The sequence below is a fragment of the Nicotiana attenuata genome, unplaced genomic scaffold, assembly GCF_001879085.1.
Source record: "Nicotiana attenuata strain UT unplaced genomic scaffold, NIATTr2, whole genome shotgun sequence".
Lineage (NCBI taxonomy): Eukaryota > Viridiplantae > Streptophyta > Magnoliopsida > Solanales > Solanaceae > Nicotiana > Nicotiana attenuata.
This window is the reverse complement of record NW_017670642.1, coordinates 204,465-215,280: the sequence shown is the minus strand read 5'-3', so window position 1 is coordinate 215,280 and position 10,816 is coordinate 204,465.

Here is a 10,816-nt window from a genome sequence, read left to right as displayed (position 1 = left end):
GTGTTGACCAGTTGTTAGATACCATTTATACCCTAAACAACAGTAAGACCACCCTCGCATGAAATTGCGCCAAGTGGAGGAGACTTGTGTTTTCATTAAGTGTGGTGGTCGTAAATAAATATGTAGGAGCACTTGCACCCATAGTTGGTGGGGATTTTGAAACAGTCTCCATGTAAGACTTGCATGTAAGGCTTGATTCTTGGTAGCTAGGTTTTGTATTCCTAGGCCCCCTTGATCTAAAGATTGTGTTATAGTAGTCCACTTAATGAGATGTAATTTTTTCTTTTGTGGAGTTGTACCCCAGAGAAAATTTTGTTGGTAGCGATATAGGTAGGATAGTATATAATTAGGAATTTTAATGTATTGCATAAGGTGATTAGGAAGGTGGTTTAAAGTAGAACGAATTAAAGTTGTCCTTCCTGCTTTAGATAAAAAATTTGTTTTTCAACCTGTCAATTTATTTTTGAAATTACCAAGTAAGAATTGGTAATCCCTTTTTGAAGGTTTATTTATAAATATAGGGAATCCTAAATATTTACCAAAACTTTTTCCTTCACTCATGTGGAAGAGTTGTAGTACAGTTGTTCTTGTATTGTTTGTGCAATTTTTTGAGAATTTTTTTTTTTGATTTATCAAAGTTGATAGTTTGTCCAGATTGATGTGTAAAGTGAGTAATAGTATGTACAATGGATTGACAAGTGTTAGCTGTAATTTTTGATGTGAGAATAATATCGTCAGCAAAAAATAAATGAGATAGTTGAGGTCCCTTTTTGGCAAGAGAGAGTGGCAGCCAAGCATGATAATCAACTGCTGTATTTATTTTTTGTGAAAGCATTTCCAGGCAGAGGATAAACAGATAAGGTGATAAAGGGTCTCCCTGTCTTATGCCTCTCATTGGTTTGCAATATTCTGTAGGGTTGCCATTAATTAGAATTGAAGTAGAAGTAGTTGTTATGCACGACATAATTAATTTAGTAAAAGTTGGGGAAAAATTTAAGGTGATTAAGGTATTATGAATGAACGACCATTCTAATTTGTCGAATGCCTTTTCAAGATCCAACTTGAGAAGCATATTTAAATTGTTACCCTTCATTTTTTAAAATCGGATAATGATTTCCTGAAGAATAATGGCATTATCAGCAGCTCTTTTATTTTTCTGGAAACTAGATTGAGTTGGATGAATAATATCTTCCAGAATAGGTTTTAATCTATTTACGATTATTTTTGTAATAATCTTGTAAATAGTATTAAAAAGACTAATAGGTCGATATTGAGATATGGAAGAAGCATGCTTACTTTTTGGAATGAGGCAAATGAATGTTGTATTAATAGAAGGATCGATTTGATGGTCAAGGAAAACTTTGTGACAAAAATATTTGACGGAGTTGCCTATGGTGTCCCAATATTTTTCATAAAAGAATGGGTGTAGACCATCTGGTCCGGGAGCTTTTAAAGGTTTAAAGGAGTGTATTGCATTGATAATTTCAGAATCTTGTAAGGGTTTGGTTAAACAAAAATGATCCTGAGTAGTTAATACATTAGACGGCTGTATTGTATTTTTTTTAGTAGAAGCAATTTGTTGTGTAGTGAAAAGATTTTGGTAATAATTAATAATATTATTCTTAATGATAGTCAGTTATCCAATTACCCCCATTGATCTTGTATTGCAGTTATACGATTATGTCTTCGACGATTTATAGTAGTTAGATGGAAAAATTTTGTATTTGCATCGCCATCATTTAACCAATTAATACGGGACTTTAATTTTCAAAAATCCTCCTCAAGCTTAAGTAGGTGATTGAATTCCATTCTTAATTGATGTTCCAGATTGTGTAAGAAAGTGCTATTAGGACAGTTTATAGACGATTGGAGACCACCTAATCGAGCCAAGATTTTCCTTTTACGTTTAAAAATATTACCAAATGTTGATTTATTCCATTCTTGGAATATGTCATTGAAGTGATTAATTGCTGATAGCAACAGTAAGTTATCCATCCAGGCTTGTTTAACTATGGAGGGGAAAGTAGGGTGTGTAGTCTAGATTGTTTCAACTCTAAAAAATTTTTGTTGAGGTAATGGACAGTGGTGTAATTGTAGTAGTAGGGGACAATGATCGGAATGAGTATGCGGGAGATGCGTGACAAGTGCCTCAGGGTATTGACTTAGCCATTCATAATTTGTTATAATACGATCAATACGTTCAAGAATATTATATTTATTATGCCTGCCATTTGTCCAACTGTAATGGCTTCCTTTATAACCCAAATCAGTAAGATGGCAGTAGTTTATACAATCTAAAAATTTATTAGATCGTGAATTATTAATTTGTAGGCCACCAAATTTATCATTTGCATGTGTTATTTCATTTAAGTCCCCACCTATAATCCATGGACCTTTATAATTATCATATACACACATAAGGATTTGCCATAATGTCTGTCTATTGCCTAAATCATTGCTAGCATATATGGCAGTAAATAACCACTTAAAAGGAAAAGGGTTTACCTGAATATGCCAGTGGATTTCTTGGGTAGTGGTTGCCACTGGTTCGTCATTTAGGTCATCAGAAAGCCATAATATAACAATACCTCCTGACTGACCTATAGCATCCACTTCTATCATGCCAGTAAAATTGTTCCTTCAAAGCTTGATGGTTTTGACAGTGTGTTTCTAGCAAAACAACCATTGATGGACGATTGTAATCAAGGAGTGATCGAAAATTTCTCCTAAAATCAGTTGATTGAGCTCCTCTACAATTTCAAATAATGAAATTCATATGGCTATTGTTTGGATCGAGCAGTTGGCTGCTCCTTGTATTCCTCAGAGTGTTATTGGTCTCTCCTGGACATAGACGGAATGTGGGTAGGAGAAGCATTGCATACTTTCCCACATCTAGATTTGTTGTGGGCCTGAGGCGAAAGGATTCTATCATTAAGTTTGGAGGGCACCTTATGTATATTTTTCTTTCGTACTCCTTCTTTTGGACAAATACTTTGATTCCATCTAGCCATGCATGCACCGGGCGTGTTTCCCTGTTGTAAACGGTTGCTGCTTCGAGTTCTTGCTGAAATGTTGTGTCTTGTGCGAGTGGATTGGGATGATTTGGTGGGGACTGTGGTGGTGAGGGAATTGGAGGTGTGACTGGTTCCAAAAGTGGTGTGTGTGGCCGTGGAACCATATAAGGTTGTATCCAGGGTGTTGTAGGAGTGGGATTGGGATAAAAGAGCATTTGAAGAAGATGGGGGTGAAGATGAATGGGATCCCGGATTGGGGTTGGTAGTTTTAGGGGATGGTATGGTGCAAGATAAGGGGCTTGCATCATAGACCAGCGGTACCTTCCAAAGATATCCATCCCTAGTTGCATGCCCTCCGTTACTATTTGCGCAAGATCCCTCAGATTGTTGATGAGAATTGTCACTTCTTGGTTGTTGACCTCCATTGTGAAGGTTAGAGCGTGATTCTGAAGGCCTGTCTCGAGCCAAGATGCTGGAGTTGTTGGTGCATATGGTGTTTGAGCAGTGTAGATGATTGTGTTTGGCTCCATTATTAGATGTGATGGAGGAAGGGAGTATGGAGTTTGATGGTGTTGTAATCGATGAATGGTCTGCCTGGTTGTGTTGTTGTGTTATCTGCGCAAGTGATTGAGGTTGTGTGGAAACATCTTTTAAGTCTAGAGGAAATGATAAGAGATCGGAAATGCTTTGTTTCAGAATTGAATTTGGAACTATAGTGGAAGCTATATCAGTGGTAGATAAGGTCCGTTTGATTGAAAGATTTGGAGTTTGTGTGTTAGATTGAGATATACTGTGTGAAATTGTAGAAGTGGAGATATCATCATGAACTATTTGCATGGGAGCTACCGTAGGGTTGATAGATGGGAAGGGTACGCCGGCATTCAGAGGATGTGTGTGATGAGTGTATAGGTTTTGGATTAGGTCATATTGGGGTGTTGAGTGGGATGTGGTTGAGTGTTGTAATAGGCGTTGCATGTGGGGTGAGGTATCGTGGCAGTTTGCATAGGTATTAGAGTTTGTGTGTGTTCTAATTGGGCCGTGTGGGTAATTTTTCCTAGGAGCACTTGATTGGTAATTATAGGGTTTAAGTTGTTATTCTCAATAGGATTAGTAAGGGAGTTGTCGGTAGTGGAGTCATCAGAAAATAGTGAAGAAAATTTATTATTATTAAAAGTAGGTGATGGAGATGGTTTAGTATGAGTATGATGATTAATAATAGGGTTAGTATTAGTAATAGTTAAATTAGTGAAAGGTAAGGTGTTAGGAGTGGTTGACAGGTCTATGCTATTCACATGCATACCTGATTGTTGAGTAGGATTAGAAACGGAGTCTGGCACTGATTGAAGGTGGTTTGCTTTGGAGTGGGTCGTTTTCATGATGGATTTCCTGGGTGTGATGACCCGGCCGGTTGTCTCATGAGTTACCGCTCTTTTTCCTCCTTTTCTGCTTCTATTTGCTTTAGTTATCGGTTTTATATGTGATCGGGTTGGTTGGCTCGGGTTCGGAAAGGTTTTGAGGAGGTTGGAGACACTTAGTCTCTTTTAAGAAGGCTTAAGTTGGAAAAGTCAACCGGATGTTGAGTTATGTGTTAGAAGTCTCGGATGTGAGTTCCGATGGTTCGTATAGCTTTGGGAGATGACTTGGGACTTAGGAATGTGATCGGAATGTGTTTTGGAGGTCCGGGGTAGATTTAGGCTTGAATTGGCAAAATCGAGCTTTTGGCGTTTTCCGGTGGATAGGTGAGATTTTGATATAGGGGTCGGAATGGAATTCCGAAAGTTGCAGTAGCTCCGTTATGGCAATTGGGATGTGTGTGCGAAATTTCAGATCATTTGGACGTGGTTTGGTTGAGTTTTTTATCAAAAGCGGAATGCGGAAGATTTTAGAACCTTAGGCTTGAATTCGATGTGTTTCGGTGGTTTTGATGTTGTTTGAGGTGTTTTGAAGATTGGTACAAGTTTGAATAAGGTTACGAGATATGTTTGTGCTTTTGGTTGAGGTCCCGGGGGCCTCGGGGTGATTTCGGATGGTTGATGGAAGAGTTTGAAGTTTTGAGAAGTTGCAGATTTTTGCTGCTTATGGTATTTCCGCACCTACGGATTTGGGACCGCAGGTGCGGCGCTGCATATGCGTGAGAGGAGCCGCAGAAGCGGAAGGGAGCTAGGGAGACAGAAAACCGCAGATGCGATTGGAGGGACCGCACCTGCGCTGGCGCAGGTGCGGATATGGAACCGCAGATGCGAAAATGCGGAGTTAAGTGAAGAACCGCATGTGACGACCCAAAGGGTCATCACCTATTTCCTCATCCATTCCGTGCTTTCGAGGCCTTAAAACCTCATTTTTTTACTTGCCTCGATTTGCGTGCGCAGTCCGGGCGCGTAGCCGGAAAGCTGTTATGTTGAAATATGTGAATTCCGTGAAAAATTTTAAGAATTTTGATATTAATATGATTATAGTTGACTTTGGTCAACATTTTTGGTAAACGGACCCGGACCCGAGATTGGACGGTCCCGGAAGGTCCGTAGAAAAATATGGGACTCGGGCATGTGCCCGGAATCGAATTCCGAGGCCCAGAGCCCGAGATATGAATTTTTCCGTAAAATTATTTTTCTGAAATTATTTAGGAAAATGGAAATAAAAATTGATTAAAAGACTATGGTATCGGGCTCGTATTTTGGTTCCGACGCCCGGTACAAGTCTTAAATATGTGTTAAGCGCTTTCTGTAAAGTTTGGTCGAAATCGGATGTCGTTTGACGTGTTTCGGACTATAAGTTCCAAGTTTGAAAGTTTATGAAGTTTAGAAGAAAAATCATGTGTTTTGAGGCTTGATTTAATGATTTTGATGTTATTTTGGCGATTTGATCGCACGAGCAAGTCCGTAGGATGTTTTTGAGGTTGTATGCATGTTTGGTTTGGAGCCTCGAGGGCTCGGGTGAGTTTTGGATAGGCATCGGATTGCATTTCTCATGTTTTAAAAACTGGTATGCTGGCTTCTGCAATTTTCGCAAATGCGAAGGGAAGACTCGCAATTGCGAGCTCGCAAATGCGAGCATTGCTTCGCAATTGCGAAGTCTGGGAAAATGGGGCACTGTCGCAAATGCGATCAACACTTCGCAAATGCGAAGTCTGGGGAAAAGGCTTGGGATCGCAAATGCGATCCATTGGCTCGCAAATGCGAGGTGGCCCTGGTCGCAAATGCGATCGAATGTTCGCAAAAGCGAAACCTGGCCACCAGACATGGGTTCGCAAATGCGAACTAAGAATGTCGCAATTCCCAGCCCTGTTTTGTTCGCAATTGCGAACCATGGTTCGCAATTCCCATATCCGAGGCCCAGCAAATTTTATACTTAGTCGAATTTTCATCACTTTTCACCATTCTTTCAAAACCCAAACACCATAGGCGATTTTTCAAGAGCAAACTTCATCCCAAATCATTTGTAAGTTGATTTTTACTCAATTCTTTCAACTTTTAACATCATTAAACATGTTTTCCACTTGAAATCAAGGATTTTCATGGGTGAAATTGGGGTTTTTGGGTGGAACTTAGGTTTTCCATAAATTGGGGAGTTGGACCTCGATTTAACGTCCGATTTCGAAACAAATTATATATTTAAACCCGTGGGGGAATGGGTAACCGGATTTTGGTTCGAACCTCGAGTTTTGACCACGTGGGCCCGGGGGCGATTTTGGATTTTTTGGGAAAAACTTGGGAAACTCATTTTTATGCATTCGAATTGATTCATATAATGTTTATTAAAGTAATTGAGCAATTTGTGATTCGATTCGAGCGAATTGGAGGTGGAACCGCGAGGTAAAGCAATAGTTGAGGATTAAGTGGATTTCAAGGCTTTGAGGTAAGTGTTTGGTCTAACCCTAGCTTGAGGGAATAGGAGTTGAGTCTTTTACTAATTGCTATGTGATCGAGTACGATGTATAGGCATGGTGACGAGTATCTATACATTGGTGTCTAGCATGACCGTGAGTCCTTATAACGTGACTATCATGACTTGGTTGTGAACTCCGTGTTTATTGGAGGATTTCTATATGTTGTGAATAGCATGTGAACGGTAATATGATCATTTGATTTCCTGGGAGCATAGGATCGAATTGTGATACGAATATTGAAATCATACGAAATGACTTGATTCTTCGGAGCGTTGGCTCAAAATAGTAGAGTGAATTATAAGATAAGAAAAGTAAGAAAGAGAAAGCGTTGTTGGTTATTCCCTTGCCGGGATGTTTGTCAAATATTTGCTTATTTTTATGCCCCTTAATTATGACTGTTGTTTGGGGAGTCGGACTGTTAAATGATATTGAGGATCGGGTTGCGCGCCGCAACAATGATACATGATAAATGATATTGAGGATCGGGTTGCGCGCTGCAACAATGATACATGATAAATGATATGGGTCGGGTTGCACGCCGCAACAGTGGTATTTGTGGAGCGGGTTGCACGCCGCAACAATAGTAATTATGGAGCGGATTGCACGCCGCAACAGTTATTGAGGCTATGTGTTTGTATTTGAGTATTGATTCTTTGTTCACTGTGAACCTAAGCTATTTTAGCCGTTACTCTGGATTGCTGTTAATATTGTATCTCCCCTTAGCATGTCTCCCTCCCCTTGTTGTTTATTACTTCATATTCGATTCCCGCTGTATATTTATAACTGCACAGGTTTATGTGATGTCCAGTCTAGCCTCGTCACTACATCGCCGGGGTTAGGCTAGACACTACCAGCACATGGGGTCGGTTGTGCTGATGCTACACTTCTGTGCATTTTTGCACAGGTCCAGGTTTTGAGGAGCAGTAGCAGCAGTAGTTCGGGAGCAGACTTTCCTACTCACGAGACTGAGGTAGCCTTGCAGGCGTCCGCAGGCCCGGCGTCTCTTCTTTATGTTTTCCTTTTGACTGTTGCCTCATTGTTTTCGAGATAGACAGCTGTTATAATTCTTTCAGACCTTTGTATTTAGTTTATTCTTAGTGGTTCGTGAGTAAAGTGACACCAAATCTTGGGTAGATGCTATTGTTGACTATTCCTCGTTTTGATTCAGACTTATAAATTAGACTCCCGCTATTATTATTATTAAATTCCATATTTCTTATTGATGCTATAGATTGTTAACAGATTTATTTATTAATGAAAGGTAAATAAGTTGGCTTGCCTAGCTACCACGAGTAGGCGCCATCACGATCCCGATGGTGGGAAATCCGGGCCGTGACACCGCAGAAGCGGTTCATTGGCCGCAAATGCGGTACCGCAGAAGCGGAAATTAGACCGCAGATGCAGAAATGTCTGGACAAAAAATATAAGTTAGTTTCTCTGCAATTTTCAGAAGGTTTTCTCACTTTTTAACACGAGTTTTGGAGCTTTGGGCGATTTTGAAGAGAGAATTCAAGGAGAACTCATTGAGCTAAGAATTTTGGACTTAAAAACTCGTTTCTATGGTGTTAATGCATGGCTTAGAGCTGTAATTAAAGGTAAAATTGAGAACTAGGGCTTAGAAGCCTAGGCCTTTGATTGAGGTTTTGGAAGACCATTTGTGGCGGATTTTGGAACTTTTTATATGTATGAACTCGTGGGGAGATAAGGAATCTAATGATGTTAATTTTATCAAATTCCGAGACGTGGGCCTGGGGTCGGGTATTGGTAATTTCGGATTTTGTGATATTTTTCGATTTTTTTCGAGTGGGCTTCGTCCCTTTAGCATAAATTAATGGTTATGTTCTAATTTTGGTAGATTCGGAGCATCCGGAGATCGATTCGAAGGGCAAAGGCATTGCAAGCTAGATTTCGGGCCGGATTGAGGTGAGTAATGATTTTAATGCTGTACTGAGGGTATGAAACCCCGGAAATTCACAGCGTTCGGCTATGTTGAGGTGAGACACACGCTAGATGACGAGCGTGGGGTCGTGCACCATTGGGGATTGTGATTTAGTCCATCCCGAATGACTATTTACTGCGTATTTGACAGTTAATTGTTTGATATTATTATATTTTGGCTAAGCGCCATATGTGGGCTTCGTGCCAACTGTTTGAACCCTTAGGGGATTTTAAATGATATTTTCCTCACTGTTTGATTTCAAACTTGTGCTCAGCCATGCTATATTTTCACTATTTTCAAAAATCAGCTATGTTATTCTGTTTTAAACATATTAAATGATATTTTTAAAGATATTTCGAGCTGAGCTTTATGTTTTACTGATTCCGAGGGGCTTATAAGATTCTGACTGAGTAAGGCCGAGGGCCTGTATTGTGAGGATACTTTTGGGTCGGGCTGCACGCCGCAACAATGATACACTGATTATGATAATGAGGCCGAGGGCCTGAGATTGTACGCCACGAGGTGGCTTGTGATTTTGTGCTTGGGCCGTAAGGGGCCCCTCCCGGAGTCTGTACGCCCCCAGTGAGCGCGGGTACCCATTGTGATATGAGATAAAGCCCGATATTATTCTGTGATATTGCCCGAGGGGCTGATTGTATTGTTGTTACTGAGCCTGAGGGGCAGTTCTTATGTGTTTATCTTTTCTAGTTGTTTTTCCTATATATTGTTTGACTGCTTAAAAGGTGTTTATGAGATTTCACTGTTTATTTATATTTATTGATTTTGTTATGCCTCTTTTAGCTTAATGTTGTGCCTTACGTGATTTTATATCGCTCAGTCTTCATTTATTTTTATTACTCACTGAGTTGGAGTACTCATTTTACTCCTTGCACCCCTGTGTGCAGATTCGGGCGCTACAGGTCCTGCTCCTGAGGGTTGATAGTTCCAGCAGGTCTTCGGAGACTACTAGGTAGCTGCTTGGCGATTCGCAGCCCAGTGCATTCTCCCTCTATCTTAGTTCTTTTTGATTCAGTTATGTAGTAGTGGAGTAGACTTCAGACTTGTAGTATTGTTTTAGATGCTCATGACTGGTGACACCCCGATGTTGGGCTGTGTTGGTTTTTTTTATTTCCGCAAATTATACTGTTAAATGCTTATTTTGGGGATTTTATTCTAATAAAAGACTTAGAGTTAATTATTACTAATTGTTTAAAGCGAATTACAAGTGTGTCGGCTGGCCTTGTCTTCATGAGAGGCGCCATCACGACCGGGTTGGATTTAGGGTCGTGACAAGTTGGTATCAGAGCCTAGGATACATAGGTCTCACGAGTCATGAGTAGGTTTAGTAGAGTCTCGCGGATCGGTACGGGGACGTCTGTATTTATCCTCGAGAGGCTGCAAAACCTTTAAAAAAATTCCATATTCTTGAAATTCTCTTCGTGCGAATTTGTTGGTCCGAGTACTAAACTTCTGTTATTCTATTCTCTCACAGATGGTGAGGACACACGCTACCGGTCAGGATGGACGACCACCAGTACCACCAGCGGAGGCCACTAGAGGCCGGGGATGTGGTAGAGGCCGTGGTAGAGGCAGAGGTACAACCCCCACAGCAACTGGGACAGCACCTGCGACCCACCAGCCGTCCTAGTTCAGGGTCAGGTCCCAGTGGTGGACGCTCCAGCAGCACCAACTCAGGCACCAACTGTGCCCCATGTGACTCCGGGTCTTCAGGAGACTTTGGCTCAGATATTGACAGTATGCACTAGCCTTGCTCAGGAGGTCGCGGTTTCTAATGCCGCAGCTACTTCTCAGGCAGGGGGAGGCTCTCAGACTCCCGCCGCCCGTACACCCGATCCGGTGGTTCAGGGAGTGCAGACACCGGAGGCACCACTAGCCCAGCCGGTGACAGCTGCTCAGGGTTATGTAGCTCCTGTTATGCCGGAAGATGAGTAACGTAGATTGGAGAGGTTTGGCAGG